General features: G+C 31.1%; 1 protein-coding gene across 2 annotated transcripts in view; it reads right to left on the bottom strand.

Annotated features, from left to right (window-relative positions):
- The window catches only part of LOC129981556 (alkylglycerol monooxygenase-like), a 57,188-nt gene extending 40,289 nt beyond the window's left edge, over nt 1–16,899 (bottom strand). The window contains exon 1 of one of the 2 annotated variants that reach the window (XM_056092449.1): nt 16,819–16,899. The gene's annotated coding sequence lies outside the window, so the exon portion shown is untranslated. Of the gene's footprint in view, nt 1–9,668; nt 9,774–16,818 lie in introns of those variants that run through there. The other variant, XM_056092475.1, reaches the window with a different exon arrangement.
- Between the last annotated feature and the right edge of the window lie 389 nt (nt 16,900–17,288).

Below are 17,288 nucleotides of genomic sequence, written 5' to 3' on the forward strand. Positions count from 1 at the left end.
CGGTCGTATATATACGTCCCCCTAAGTCAATGTATTAACTGCCCCTGGCGTATATATACGTCTCGCAACTATATACGTATATATACGTGGCACTGGGGACCGAATCTCGCAAGTTATCCTCGGCAGGTAAGGGGTTAACTTCTAAAGTTTATGATAGTATTTTTTTTTTAATTTCTTACATTTTCTGCCACGCATGAAATCTTCCTTACAACTTTCGGTAATTAGTTTGCGATAATCATATTCTAATAGGATAACAACCCACCGAGGGGATTCATCTTTTTGATCACTATTAGTGTTAGATCATTAACTCATTTATACTTACATCAGTTTGGAGTATTGCATCAGTATTTGCGTCATAAGTGGATAAAGATAACGGCAATTGCTTATGAAGGCTTATTAAAAATTCAGTTTGTGGATGAATAGCCGTATTTATTCAAACTTCTTTCCTTCGCAATTTTCACTGTCTAAACCATCCTCCGTCTATTTCAGGGTCACTTTAAATTTGAAAATGAGAAATTGCAGCAAAAATAAATGGGTACTCTTTACCTGACTTTACAATAATCGTGGTAGTGATCTTTGATTAAAGATACCTCTGTATGAGCGGTTCAGAATATGTGCACCTTGTAATGGGGACAATTGAGATGTGAATAATCATAGTCTGACTACTCCGACCCGCTGGAAGGCACACGTAAACACTTTAACGACTAGACTGTAGCGGCAGCAACACTGGTGGGAACTGTGGTTGAGTCCTAACGATCATCACCGGCCACGGTACAAACCTTCCCTAAGTCCCATTATCGATGGGAGGATTTAGTTTAGTTGAGTTATATTAACGTCCCGTTTGAAGCAACAGTAGAGCTATTTTGGTGCGGACCTCGTAATTTTGAACCGTGGTCAGATGACGAGGACGACACCTGAGCTGGCACCCCCCTCTCCACACCACATCAGCGGGAGGGCGTTTGGTCATGACGGATTTAACGTGCAACAGACCCCCTTACACAATGGTTCTTCGGTGGAATCGGGTCTCGAACCTGGAACCCTCCGGTTCCGAAGCCGAGACCTTGCCACCGCGGCCCATCGATGGGAGGAGCCATACCCCCACCTTTTCGTGTATCCATCCACAGAATAAACCACCACGCAGGAAGCTTCTCATCCTTAATTACGAGATGTCCCCCCCCTTGGGACTGAGATATGAATAAAAATAATATTAACATTCCAGGTGACTCAGTCATTCAGTTCACTCCAGACGATATATCAGATGGGGCGTAATCCTTTATGAATAGTCCCAATCTATCTGCTTCATAGATTAATCTATCATTAGCTAAGAAATGGAACTGTTAATGCACGTCGTTGTCAGATTGATAATCTAAAAATTGTTAGCAGATGCGAGAACGTTGACAAATGTTGCATATTTATTCTTTAAAAGGCATTGGTTGCCACATAAAAGAGAAAATATATGATTCTTCCAGTAATAAGTATCTCATATTACTTTGTCGTAAATAGTACTTTATTGTGTGTGTGTGTGTGTGTGTGTGTGTGTGTGTGTGTGTGTGTGTGTGTGTGTGTGTGTGTGTGTGTGTGTGTGTGTGTGTGTGTGACAATTGTGACAGATACGTTGCCGAAAGAAAGGCACGTTTTTAATTAACTTCAATTTATTTTTCCATGCAAAGAATAATTAGTACACGGTGAAGAACGATGAAACGACGTGAATCGTGAGGAAAGAATAAAGGGGCTGAAATTTTTCCCCTTTAATGATTTTACGAAGAAATTCTTTTAGGGATTTCTTTGCCACGTGTCGATTTAAGAAAGGGAAACGTATGTATTTTTGAAAGGAATGCGTAGGTGTTAAGGATTTCAAGGCATAAAAAAAACAAAAGCGTACGCACTTTTTTTTTAGAACACGTTGTCACAAAACAGTAAATCTTCAAACTTATCCCACATAAGACCAAGAACCTTTTTGTTTCATTTCTTCTATTCATGGTTCAGGCTGTAAACTGGTCACTGGTCCACAAATCTTTAATTGTTCCAAAAGGTTTAAAATTCTAAAATAATTGTCATATAGGCAGGCTACTAAGAGACACTTCATAACGCCTGTGGGTTTCTCACTTTGTTGTGGCTCCTCCAAAAAGAGCATGAATCAAGTTTTTGTTCCATTTGAATGGCACCCAATACCTTCAGCCGTTCCTTTTAATATGTTCATTATGAGTGGCCTTACCGTTCTCTGCCTTTTATTAAATTCGATATTCACTAATAAAGTTTGAAGATACGCTTCATCTGAATAATTAAAACTGGCACTAAAGATACCTTTTGTGCATCCTCCTCCTTAATTTTACCATCATCTTTCTTTTTACATGTTTGTAAGTCTGGACACATTACAGTCCAAAGTCTTCTTAAGCATATCAAGCGTCGAACAGTTGACCTACATTTCTTGGCCCTATGTCCAATTTTTAGGCAGATGAAACATCCCTTCCTCTTCTTAATTTCATCATTCTTTTGAGTTAAAGTCATTTTTTGAGCCGCAAAACAGTTTTGACTTTCATGTTGTTTATCATAAAAAAAATGTAAGAGTTCTTTTCCCCAAGGTTAAATGTTTTCTTAGGGCCTGAGAATAATTCATTCGCAGTAGGTACAGGATCTTCATTTTGGAACGTTTTATCCCTTCTACCTTCGTTTCGTGCACCAAAATTAAATTTAAACCCAGCTTTTGCCAGAGAAATTCTCTGCTCTCCCTCAACTTCATCTCTCAAAAATAACAGTAATTTTTTTCAATTTTTCAGAATAAGTTCTTCTGTAATTATTGGTGCATGATTTCTCAACCAAACTCTTAGTAACTCTTCGGGAATACACGATTCAACGAATGGAAATAGCATGGTAGCGTATTTGGCGCTTGTCATTCCAACTGATTCCAACGAAGGCAGATAGGATTCTTATTTGTCGTACAGCTCGGACACACCGCCCTTTTTTCTTTGCTCAGTTACGTTTTTAATAATTATACTTAACAACTCTCGGATATAAAATTCCACTAAAAGCTCTTCCCGTCCGAATCTTTTTCTCAGGCTCTCTATTACTTTGTGATAATTTTCCGCAGTTGCCGGGAAGCTATTTACAATATCACGTACCAGGTTTGGTAGCTTGCATCAAGTAATGAAATTTATCTTCGTTCTGAATTTCTTTATCATTATGAATTCGTTGGAATTGTCCCCAAAATAGCAACCAATCCTTAATGTCCCCACCGAATTGTTTTAATACTATTTCAGGCAGCTTGAGTTTTCGTTTAAGTTTGGAGACACAATGGCGACGAATTGCGCAGTTTGGCACAATCCGTCGTTGCTAGAAATAATTAAATAAAATTGATGTGTTGTTAGAAATATTTAAATAAAAAAAAGTGAGATTTGGATCAGGAAATAAGAGAAAGTATTAAAACAAAGTAATATGGACTGGTAAAAAACAGGAATTTAGCTTAAATTAAAAAATATCATTACACACATACACATATATGTATATTATTAATTATTACATCATTTCTGAAAATTTTTCTACATATGAAATATATCAATGGATAACACAAATAAAAAAAAGTTAGATATCAAAAAATATAATTCATCTGAATATGTTGAAAATGAGGTATTCCTTCCCTCACACATTCGCAAGCCATACATTTCCACACATACTTCGTGATAAAGTTACACATACGTTCTGTTTTTTGACGCAACGCGTGCTCTATATAAGGATGGATCTCCTGATCAGATTACTTGGAGGACACTTGAGTTAATACCCCATATCAAAACTTCGGCCCCACACTAATGAGAGGACATGGACACACGTCAAAAAGTTACTATCAGTAGATTGTATATTCATAATTTACAATGCTTCTCTAGTCAACGCTTTACATTTAAAATGTATTACGTTTCCAAAAACTATAAAAATTTTGTAAAAAATTTGTAATAAAATTGAATTCTAAAAAGTTCTCAATATTAGGATAAATGGGTAATCAAAATTGTCGAATATGAATATCTTTTTCTTGCAATTATGCATTTAATAGTCCAGAATATTCTAAAAATCTCTAACTAATCCAAATAATTGATATGGAGTGCATAAATTTGAAGACAAAACTGAATCTCAGAAAATATAACATTTAGAATGCATTATTGGCATTTAGATATAGATTTGATTAAAATTGTTATTAATATCATAAGCATTATCAGCTGATATTCTTACCAGGAAAAAATGAAAGCAGGAATGCTCGATCATCTGAGATATAATTGAAACTTGAGGAGAACATGAGGAAACTCATTCAGAATTCTGATGAATCCCGTGGATTTACAAGGCCATACGTGACTGAAATTCTTGGAGGTCAAACACTACGCAAAAAATTAACGTCAATCCATTCATTCTGTCTCATTTATTTGCCATTCCTCTTCCCATATTATTAACAACCGGTATTTGGTGATTTTTCCTTTTTTTCAAATCGGTTTGTTTACATAATGCAACAAAAAGTCATACAAAATATTTACATTATTAGTGAAAGTTTCGAGAATAGAAAAAAAAGGTCGTTAAAGGTGTTAATGTGCTTTCCTTGTGTTCTGTCAAAATAGTTTCTTGGAGTATTTCCGAGATACAGTTCGTGCCAGTAAAAAAGTTGTATTCATGTCTTTTAATTAAAAAAGTTATTCATTAATTAATTCTGACCAAAAATTTACTAATTAATTAATTCTGATCAAAAATTAACTACTTAATTAACAGCTTTTGAAGGCAAGATTTCAAGTACTTTACACTGGAAAGGCTAACGTTATCACATATCAAATTAGTTTTTTAAAGCTGCGTAACACACGTAAATTATTATAATTATGCATTTAAATTACATACATAAATGTATTTATATGTATGCATATGATATGCATGCTTTAGTACTTTTATTCTAATTTATAATTTTTCAGGCTTGAAGGTATCAGTTTGTTTTGAGTTTTGTCAATGAACCGATTTAGTTTTAATTATAATTCTATATGGGACAATATTGTAAGTTGAAATAACAGATTTTTTTTTTTTTTTTTTTTTTTGCTATAGTCATTAACCTTATGTTGTAAGAATAGTTTTTTAATTTATGTTTTTCGGTCTGATACATAAAGTATATAATTTCACTTCCCGCGGTGCTGATGAATCAGGGCTCCAATCACCCAGTAGATAGTTTTATATTCTTATCCACTTATATCACTACATATGAGGTATGTAGAAATATTGCTTATGAGTAAGAATGAATAAATGATGCTTTGGTCCAAAAAGACCAAAAATTTTACCTTTCATTTACCTGAAGGAAAAGTTTATAGGAATTTTTCCATTTAAATGTCCAATCATTAAAAAATATTGTTTAATTTTTTTCCTCGATATTGTTCTTCGATACTGTTTAAGTTTAAACTAAATAATTATCATCCAAAGAAAAATAAAATATTCTTATTTCGATTTCCCTAACTGATATAAAATGCAAGATTTAATTTTTATTATTGACTTTAATTATCACAGAATCATTGCAATATTCTGGAAAATTCAGAAATTCTCAAAATAAATAAATTTAAAATATTAAGGCAAATCTCTTAGTTTCAATGATTTAAAATTTACGTTTTAAATCAAAGGCATGGACGATTTTGAGGCAGTTAAAACGAATAAAAATAATAGTATTATAAGTTTTAATCCGAATGTATTTAAACAAATTTATATGCATTTATGAAATAAATATTTACTCTAATAAAGGAAAAATATTTTTTGAGTGAGAAAGTATTACCATTTATGAAATATTTATATTTTAGACTAGTTATTTTACATGCATACGTAAATTAGAAGCTTACCCCTACTTTTGTTCCTGATATTTGTACATACATAATTAATAAATAATGTTGAAATTATTAGTAATGCAAGATTAGGGTAATTAAGAATCCGTTGATTGCTATATCGCACCTATCCTTCCTATCTATAAATCTAATTAGTATATCTATAAATTATTTATAAATTATTTATTTTATCTATAAATTATTATCTAATAAATTATTTTATCACGTGAAGATATAAAAACTGATTGAATAAAATAGCGCAATTAGTACAATGATTTATAGAAGAAACTTTTAAAATATGTCAAATTAAATATTTTTTTTAATATTAACAGGAACAGCAGTGTGATATTGAAAAATATGCTTTCACTTTTAAACAGGAAGGACGTTTAATAAATCTTGAAAACAATGAAGCAAAGTGGAGCATTCATTTCTGAATTATTATTCTTAATATATAAGTTTTAAAACGTTTGAAATAAAGGCCTATTTCATCCAGAATGTATTGATATTTATAATGATAAGAGAATAATTTTCTGACCTTGAAAGTTAAGAAATAGATATATTCTCTTAAAAACTTTTTCCAGTATAGAATCGATTGCAGAACGAATTTTCTATTAATTTAAAAAAGTATTACTAGGGTTTAAGTTGTTTTCATTAACACGGTGATGGACAATATAACCTTGGTGGCAGTGCCTGCTGAGACACTACTAAATTTCATACATTGCCTATAGGTGTAGCGTCACAACGCATAATTATAAAATTATGCGATATGACAGAATGGATTAAGCCATTTACGTCGTAAGGCGTTCTGTCGTATCATTTTCCTGAGCTTGACGCCTGAGAGCGTACTGTCCTTCAACGTGTTAATAAGTTTAATTTTATGCTTGTTCAAAAGAAGAGATAAAAGATTTAACTTTCAAATTGATAAGAAAATTCGTGTAAAATATGAATACACGTAAAACTTCATATTTATGCATTAACCGGCAGACAGCTGGCAGCCTAATTTCACCGTTAAGGCATCAAATATTCAAGATCTTATACCACCAAATATTCTTTGTATTGAATAATAGTAGTAGATTAATATATAAGTAGATTTGCGCTTTAAACTTGCTCTTTTGTGTTAAACATCCAGAATCTTCTGTAATGCGGAATTTTGAAAAAACCTTAAGAGTCATGATCCTCTTTGAAACGTGATCTTGTCATTAATAGTGCTTTCTTAAAGTATCAGGGGAGTGACTGCGGTGGGTAGACAAGGCATGTGTCGTAGGCGCCAATGCCAAAGGATGCAAAATTAAAGAATCTTGAAAGAAAGGTATACAGTATTGTTTAAACTTAGGAAACTAATGAACCCAAATCATTTTTTTTAAAACAAAATTGATTATTCTTGTGGGCCGTGGTGGCCTGGTGGTAAGGTCTCGGTTTCGGAATCGGAGGGTTTCATGTTCGATACCCGATTTTATCGAAGATCCGTCGTGTATGCGGGTCTGGTACACGTTAAACCGTGCGGGTCAAATGTCCTGCCGCTGGTGCGGTGAGGTATGGAGAGGGGGGTGTCAGCTCAGGTGTCGTCTCCGTCATCTGACCGAACTTCAAAATCACGAGGTCCATCCCAAAATAGCCCTAGTTAGTGTTGCTTTAAAAAAGGACGTTAATATGACTAAACTAAACCATTACTTTTGTGTTACAGAGCTCAAATGATTAAAAGTCTCGTTTGTGAATCCGGAATATCGTTCACTACATTATTGTTGGGTGTATGCTTAATGATCATCTGATCTTTACAGATAATATATCGATTATCTCACAAATCCGTATTAAATTCGAGACAAATAATAAGGGGAAAAAGTGATATTTTCAATTAATAGAGAATAAATGACAGAAAGAAATAAAATAATTTCCCTATTATTCACGGAATTGGAAAGCCTGGCAAAAGTGGATGATGGATTCCACAGATAATCCGCAAAATGTTTCTTTTTTTTAGATTGCAAATCAGTATAAAAATTCTTTTGCGCAAATTTTCTTTTTCTTTCTTTTATAGTGATAGTTGTTTGACATCACTACATCACTGATTTAATATGATATATTTTTTAATGTAAAGCAATATTTTTTTTAATTGAGAAACATTTTTCCCAATAAAAAAAAAGTTTATAGAGTTGAACATGGCTAATTTGTTAACGGGATCACAACAAAAAAAAGACTCGGTTTATATCAGAATTCGAGATTTAAGAAAAACTGAATGAATGAAATAAATGAATAAAAATAAATTTCTAAATGAATGAAATAAGAGAAAATAACAATGTTTAGGTTAAGAAATGACAATAAAAAAATTAATTTTTAACATTTATCAATTTTGAAAATTGAAATATCTCTACTAGTAACGGCTAGTTTACGGCAGATATTTGAAAATAAAGCTGCTCAATTTGGCACAAATATACTTTGGATAGGGGAAGAAAATATGCATTTAGTAGGGATTTTTTGAAATTTTAATCAAGTAAAAGATGTTAAGCCGAATTTTGAACTTTTTACTAAATTTCGTAGCATAGATTTCTAAAACCATTGCGGAGACCATCTGGAATTAAAAATATTATATTTTTAATGATACAAATTATGTTTCTTATACAGCACAATTTTTTTTCTCTAACTTTAACATATTCTAAAAGTATTTTTAAACTTTGCAACAGTACTTTTCATTACTGTAAGTAAATTCAGATTCTTTTCAGTGTCACGTAAATATTTCATCTTGGGTTTTTTCCTTCCTTTGCTGGTAACCAAAATTAAAAGATTCAGTATATTTATTTCATATGGTGTTCCTTTCTTTTATTTACATCACGATGTGAATAACATTTTTTTTTAATTTGTGATAATTAGGGTAAAGTTTAACTGTTATGTGATGTTCGTCCATTTTTAAATATGTTGCACTTTCTGCATTATAATTTGATATATAACTAATAAAACCGTTCCAATAAAAATTGAAATTGAAATTTTTTAAAACATAATTTTCGTAAACCAGATGGTAAATATATGTAATGGGAAAATAATTGAAATAAAAACATCCAATAATTTCAAATAATAATTTAACTCTTTATAGGGCCGTGGGAAGTATGCTTCCCACTAAATTTATCAATGTTTGTATGCAATTATGTAGGTTGCCATAAATTCTGATAAATTTTTTTAGAAAAACAGAAACTTAGATGCTTTAATTCTTTATCTCACACAAAATAATGTGTCTTGATTTGTTACTTAATTATTAATTAACCAAATTAATTAATTAATCAAATTAAATTTACCTAATATGCTAAATGAATCCCTTTTCTTATTCTAATTTCAAGCCTAAAAATATTTTGACATAATATGACTAGAAAAAAAAAGGCCCTTTAATGGGTTAAATTATTAAGTAATTTTTATAAGCAAACAGTTTACAACATTTTGAAATAAAAATACAGTAAATTTTAAAATAAATGATTTAATTCACAAGTAACATGTTAAAAGAGGAAGAAATATTTCATTGATTTTTTTATAGAATCTATTGAATAACTGTAAAGTTCTCAATAGAATTAAAAGTCCTAAAATGTTGAGTCACTAATAATCACTGAGGACACAAGATGCCTGCGCATTTTAACGAAAAGGAACAAAAGAGAAAAAGAAAACAATTTTACAATCAAACAATTAGTTTTGATCTCGGAGTAACCACAGGCTAATAGATAATATTCTAAAACAATGTCAATAGAAGATTGAAAAAGACAAAAAAATTCAAATTGGAAACATTGGAATTAATTAAGTTCTACTGTACTACAAATTTTCATAAACGTCTTGTACAATCTATTTATAAATGTTGTCAGAAATTTATCTTACCTCCTTCAAAGGAAATATGACTCTGCATATATTAAATTCTGACAACTTCAATTTATTATACTGAAATAGACTATCATAAATTCACACTGATACCATCCAACAAATTTTGTCTACACAGCAAATGACAATAATTAACACAAGAAGTATCAGAAATCCAAAACTGCTGCCAGTCTTAAAGAACAAATACTATCGAGTGACAATGAAATTTACAGAGCAGTATTACTGATAACTAAAACCACTGGAAGACAAAACCTTGAAAATGAATAATAAACATATAAGAGATCTGGAGATGAATGGAGGAAGGACAAAAACAAGCACGTTCTTCTCGAGGATTATGATAATTTCAAATTGAATATCTGACTGTTTACACACCTGCGGAATGATATACATAGAAAGGATTTTTTTTTCTTTATTGAAGTCGGACACGAATTACAAGAATTATTCTCGATTTATGAAAGAATAAAATATCTGTGAAATATTGGTTATCCATAAATATCTAAAGAGACAATATATGAAAAAATATAACTAATAATTTCAAACACTAGGAATTGTGATGTTTTTCAAGTAAATAAAGGGATAAAAAATGTTTCTTACTGGAAAATCATGTTTAAAAAACATGTTTCACGTTAAAGAATTACGAGAACAAATGATAAAAGTTTTGCTCGATTTTCTCCAATGAATTCTCCAATTAACTGTGATAGAATTTTGAATTGTGAGCCGGAAATCAATCCAAATAATGGAAGTTCGTTTGTAATTTTGTAATTGCATCCATCTCTAGACACTTCTTTTTACAAAAAATATTACATTTGTAAGTCATTTTGCATCTATTTCATTCATTCAGTTTTCATCAGTTTTTAACGCATAAATTTTAAATGATGTTCGTTGATAACATCATAGTTTCAAAATTTCAAAATCTATGTACTTGCTTTTTTCTATGAAAATTTGTTATCAACAAAGTAAGCCATATCAAATTCTCAAGGTCTACAAAGAGAATTCCTTTAATTTAAGAGATCCTCATTAAAATCAAATTCATGAGGAAATCCTTGATTTATCTTAAAAAAAGAACATTGAAGAGGGATATTAGTATATGTTGTCTGGTGAATTGATTAATTAATCAATCTGATGCAAGAGATGAGGAGCATTTCGTCAGTTGACTACCAGCATGTGGAAATGGTATGATTGTTTTCTCAGAAGTGAGAAAGCAATCATCATACCATTTCCACCTTTAAAGATAGTTAAGGCTTTCAAATGAAAGGACGCGGTTGCTGGTTAAATGCTGACACAATTTTCAAGAGTTTTATTAACATTAGCAGAATTCTGAGAATATTTCCTTCCAACAATTCACGCTGATGAAATTTTGGGATTATTCCAGAATTGTCCTAATAATAATTTGTAACTGTACCGATTCTCAATCTAAGGAACAATGTGACAGGTTATTCTATCGAGATTGAAATTCAAACTGGATACAAGGTGCAAACTTCACTTTCTTTAAAAAGTAAATGTCAAATGATCCATCCTAGATTTTTTTGTGCAAAGTTGCCGTCATAACCCAAATATAAGAGCTGGTGATTTAATATTAATTTAGATGCCAAACTGAAATTAAATATTTACTTTAAACATTATCTACAAGTATTTGAAAATAATTGGAATTCATATCTGATATGTATTAGCTGTCGTAAAATGGGTTAAAGCATACGGTGGAATTAAAAAGCTGCCCAGTTTGCCAAAATAGCAACGTAACATGTTTCTTCGTGTTTTTAGTGTTTGTTTCTGCATTTGTATAATTTTCTTTTCAAATCTGGTGTGTGTGTGTGTGTGTGTGTGTGTGTGTGTGTGTGTGTGTGTGTGTGTGTGTGTGTGTGTGTGTGTGTGTGTGTGTGTGTGTGTGTGTGTGTGTGTGTGTGTGTGTGTGTGTGTGTGTGTGTGTGTGTGTGTGTGTGTGTGTGTGTGTGTGTGTGTGTGATCCTTAATACCTTAATAGATGGGACGTTTTCTTACCATTCCATCTTTCAATAACCGAAACGGTTGCAGTTAAAGGGATATGGGACAGTGTTCTAAGGGGAAAGCATCTTTAACATGAAAGGCGACTATCTGGATAAGTTATAGAAGGAGATGGGATTTTCTGATCATCGAGTCGATGAGGTCTTGGAAAATGATTCTAAGCATAGTTAGGATTTGAAGAGGAGAATTCAGCTTAGTAGTAGGTTCTTTTAAAGAATTCCAAATATGATTAATAGGATTCCGATGTTAAAATCGAGCTGGTTATCTTTTAAATCAAGCTTTGAATTATATACGTATGAAAGAACAAGAAAAGTTTTATTAGATGTTTCTAGGCAGTTACATAGTTAATATTTTATTAATAAAAAGCAAAAAATAGTATTTTCATTATAATTAACATCGGATATCATTTAGTAAGTACATATAAAAAAGTATATATTGAAGTTAACCTAAACTTATTTTAATTTGAATATATATATTATTTTAAGTGAAGCAGAATGCAGTTTAGAAGTCAGTGAAAAGACTTTTTACATTTTTAAATTAATTTTAATATCCATTCTGGGAAAGCATAATTATTTACAAGCAGAGACGCGGACAAGGAACGCCCGCCACAACGCGACACAAAAGCAGAAGTGGGGAAGAAGCGAATAAATTATCCCTCGTCTTATATAACATGAGATAAGGATAGGGAAAATATTTTTTTACAGTGCTAATATATTATTAAGATTCTGATAGGGATTTCTGATGCATGTCAATCACAAGTAAGGGAAACACAGGGATCTTTAAAAAAGAATGTGCTTATTGGGTATTTTTTTAGCCCTTCACGTGGAGCGTGAAAATGTGTCGGCGTTTAGCCCATTCAGCAATTTTACAAAGCTTCCCTTGAATTAATTAAGTAGAGAAGTGGAATTGGATCAAGAAATAAGAGAAGGAACTTACTATGGGCTAAATTAAGATAAAACCTTGGAAATTAATTAAATTAAAATTAGCGTTTAAAATATCATTACAATTTTCCCCTCATCGCAAGACGTGGAAGTGTGTCGGGCCCTTTGACACGCAACCATACCTCACAGTGGTGTCTGAGTAAGAGGTTAATATTTAAAAGTATATTGAAAGTGACACCCAAGATTCCCTTACCTTCACATTATATAAACATTCATACAGAAATCCTATTCATCATTTTATATTAGAAATTTAAAAAAGACCAAGAATTATAATTGTGAAAATACTATATAAAAACCTTAATAATCAACAGTAATAACAAAATATTAAAATTTTAAATGATTTAATTCACAACTGTATTCTTGTTATTATTCTGTAGTTTACTTAATTTGGTGAAAATAATCTGACAGGCGTGCTTATATTATTCTTAAATTCTAGAAAGTCTGACTCAACGAAATTGTTAAGTTAGAAGTAAATTATTAAATATATTATCAATATTGTTATGATTTTACCCAAATGAAATATCAGTATAGTTATGATTTTAAATAAAGTATTTTAGCTGTAAATAAAACCACAAGATTCAAAGCTTCAGGTAAAAAAACTTGAATATGAAAATAATACTTGCAAAATTGAAATATTTCATATTAAACACTTGGAACTGAAACCATAAATATAAGATTCAAAAATTTGTAATGAAATTCCTGGAAATGAAAATAATACTTGTAAAATTCAATGGTTTCATATAAAATTTTTGGAAATGTAAATAAATGTAAGATTCATGTATTTCAAATAAATCATTTGGAAATGATATTAATTGCAAAATTTAAAAATATGAAGTGAAAACGTGGAACTAAAAATAATAAATGCAAAACTCAAAGATTTCAAACAAAACACTTGTGAATGAATGTAACAAACACAAGATTCAAAATACTCTTATGATTAAAAGTTTGGGAAATATATAAAAAATATTTGGTAATAAAAGAAAAAAAACATTTTTGTTTTGTAAAAAAAAACAAGTATTTGGACACAGGGATAATAGAGGGCAACTTAATAGCTGTCAGTGGTGTAAAAATTTCCTCTGAGGTACATACTACCTTAGTCTAATTATCACGTGCCATTAATTATTAAGTATATAAGAATCTTGGTATGTTACTTTTTTCGTTTACAAGGTCTGTATGCATAATTTTTAAATAATAGATTTGAAAAAATTTTAAAAACTCAATATTTTAAACTAAAACTCATGGTATTTTGAATAATAATATAAAAAGATTATTTGCAATTATATCATAATAGAAAAATGCAATTTAAAATCAAATCAAAAGTACAGAATATAAATTTTGAATTTCACTCGTTGAGTCAGCTGATGGATCATTTTTTTCAAAACACTGATCACTTTTTGAAGAATAATCACTTTTTTAATTAATCTCAAAATGCAATTTTGAGCACCGGAACTGGAGACTACGACAGGTGACGGAAAGCTATTTTTATATTGAAATGATAATATAACAAGAAAATGACGTCGAGATCGGGATTTTCAGCACAGGTAAGGAGCCAGAAAATTTTTTATGATGACAAGGAGCCCCAACTCCTTGAAGATATAAAAAGCACGCACATGACGATATGGAGCACAAACACAAGGATATCTATTGACCAACAAAACCGGAATATCGAATGAGGTCACAAATTACGGAAGGCACGGTACATCAGGGGATATTGTATCGGCTGCGTGGAACGACGTGGCCGTAGGAGAACACCATCGGTGTGGGAGAACTTCAGTGTAGCAAGAGAGAGAGCGCCCGAGCCAGCACGGAATCATCTTCGGAGTACAAACACAAGGGTATCTCATCGACTGGCGTGGAACGACACGGCGAAGCTATGCCACGGGAGACTGTAGACGGCTGGCCATGACGAACCATGGCCACGGAGACACAGGAGACAGCTAGCCGCAACGAAGAGCGTCGGCGAAGAGCTATTGCATGATTCATTTTCCTTTCCCGTGGATTTAATTTTAATTCTTTTAGTACATTTGACAATTTTTCACTCTTTAACATGTAAGCATTATTTTATGTGAAGCAGAATGCAGTTTCGAAGACAGTGGAAAGACTTTTTACATTTTAAAATTAATTTTAATATCCATTCCAGGAAATCATAATTATTTTCAAGCACAGACGCGGATAAGGCACGTTCGCCACAATGCGACACAAAAGCAGAAGTGGGGAAGAAACGCGAAATAAATTATCCCTCGTCTTATATAAAATGAAATATGGATAGGGAAAATATTTTTTTACAATGCTAATATATTATTAAGATTCTGCTAGGGATTTCTAACGCATGTCAATCACAAGTAAGGGAAACACAGGGATCTTTAAAAAAGAATGTGCTTATTGGACATTTTTCTTCCCCTTCACGCGGAGCGTGAGAATGTGTCAGCTTTCAGCCGATTCAGCAATTTTACAAAGCTTCTCTTGAATTAATTAAGTAGAGAAAGTGTAATTGAATGAAGAAATAAGAGAATGAACTTACTATGGGCTAAATTAAGATAAAGCATTGGAAATTAATTAAATTGAAGTTAGCGTATAAAATATCATTATATGTGTAAATATATATATATAGTGTGTTGCCGAATTCGACCGACAAATTCAGAGGGTGATAGTAGACATCAAGAGAATAAAGAATCACCATTCAACATGGGGTCCCAAACTTCGCTTAGTAGGTGAAAATCGCAAAAAAATATAGAGAGTCGGAGAACTGTTAGAAATTGTAAAAAATTAATAAAAAAATAACAAATGGTGTTTCAACTATGAATTTTTTAAAAATGAAAGCACATTCTTATAAGTTTTTTTCATGCTGGTAACATGCGGATTTGATGATCTGATCTAGGGGATCGTAAATTATTGAAAATGAAAAAATAGTTTAGAATCCATATTTGCAAAACTTTTAAAACTTTAAGAAAAATAAAAGCTTGAAAATCTAAGGAATTTTATATTCTATAATTTGTTTAAGCGTGTAATATGAGAACCGGGGAGTTTTAAAGATATTCAAGAAAAACTAAAATGGGAACCAGAAAACATAGCTGCAACATCAGTATCGATGTTCGCAGACAGAGTTGTCAGATTCGAAAGACAAATTCAGAGCAAGGATAATAGGCATTAAGTAGATGAAAAATTACCAGAAAACATAGAGTCGTAGGTACTGTTTGTTAATTTTTTGTAGTTTCCAACAGTTCTCCGACTCTCTATATTTTTGCAATTTTCACCTACTAAAAGTCATTTGGGACCCCATGTTGTATGGTAATTCTCCTGGTGCCTATTATCACCCCTCTGAATTAGTCGGTAGAATTCGGTATGTATGTATGTGTATATATATATATATATATATATATATATATATAGCACCCGCTTTATATCCGCACAAAAAGATATAAAGCGGGTGCAAAAGGGATAATTTCATAATTTTTATAATTGAAGCTGTAATAAGTTTTTTGGCTTTTGCACAGCATACTATTGTACTAAGAATATTTTTAATAAAATTGTCAACAATATTCTTGAATATTTTACAGAATATTTTTTATCCAAATAATAACATTTCAAAACTACAAAAGTGCATTGTAAGCAATCCTATATATAAAAGAATTGAAATCAACAGTAAAATGTCATATCGTCACATAATGTATAAATTATTAACAAATAAATAATTAATTGCTTAAAAAATACAAAATAAGAGAGTTTAAAGTGGAAAAATCAAAAATGCAATAATTGTCAGTGCATCATTAAAAAAATTAAGTTTTTTCATACAGATATTCTATCTCAAAAATAGACTTCAATTTTTTCATGACAGTGTTTTTTTAATATATTCTAATTCGATGATATTCTCTTTTTTTATCATAAGAAGCAAATATTTATGAAAAATTAAAATATATTAGAAAAGTGCTGGATTGGAAATTCAACTTATTTAGAGTTCTTCTATCAAAAGTTAACCTCAAATTTTCCAGAAAAAACATACTTAAAAGAAAAAATTAAGAATCTAATAGTAACAAAAGAAATAAAATGCTTTTGCTTTTATAAGAATACTATTTATCTAAACGAGAATATTAAATATATTGATTTTTAATAAATTAGAATATTTATTTTTAGAATTCTGGAATATTAAAAGGTAATTTTCTTCTCGATTAAATTTTATATGACTGTTTAAAATGTGGATGTAAACTTACAGAAAGCCAGCCAATTTCGTAAAATGATTTGCGCATAAGATTTCGTCCCAATTTGATCGGATTGAATCCAGAAAAAGATTGGATGTTTCCTTATATGAGAAAAGAACTATTTCTGCCGTCAGCTGACTATATAAAGGAAACTTGGCACCACACCTTTGGTGATTACGTGGAATATTAAATTAGGATTACTTCTTGCCTTCCTTATGTCTCTAAGTTGATTTATTTTATCTATGCTTTCTTAAACCGATACTTAATAACAAACCATAGTTTTGCTTTCTACATTTTACAGATTAATTGTTTTCGAATTTTACAGAAGCCTTGGGTATTTTTTATGTGCATAAATATCCTATTTCTATCGTCAACTTGCTTTAAAAGAGAAACATACCACATTTTTGTGGTTGGGTATTGTGTAACATTAAGATTTCATCTTACTTCTTGTTTCATCTTACATCTATTCATCTATTTCATCT

The sequence above is a fragment of the Argiope bruennichi genome, chromosome 1, assembly GCF_947563725.1.
Source record: "Argiope bruennichi chromosome 1, qqArgBrue1.1, whole genome shotgun sequence".
Classification (NCBI taxonomy): domain Eukaryota; kingdom Metazoa; phylum Arthropoda; class Arachnida; order Araneae; family Araneidae; genus Argiope; species Argiope bruennichi.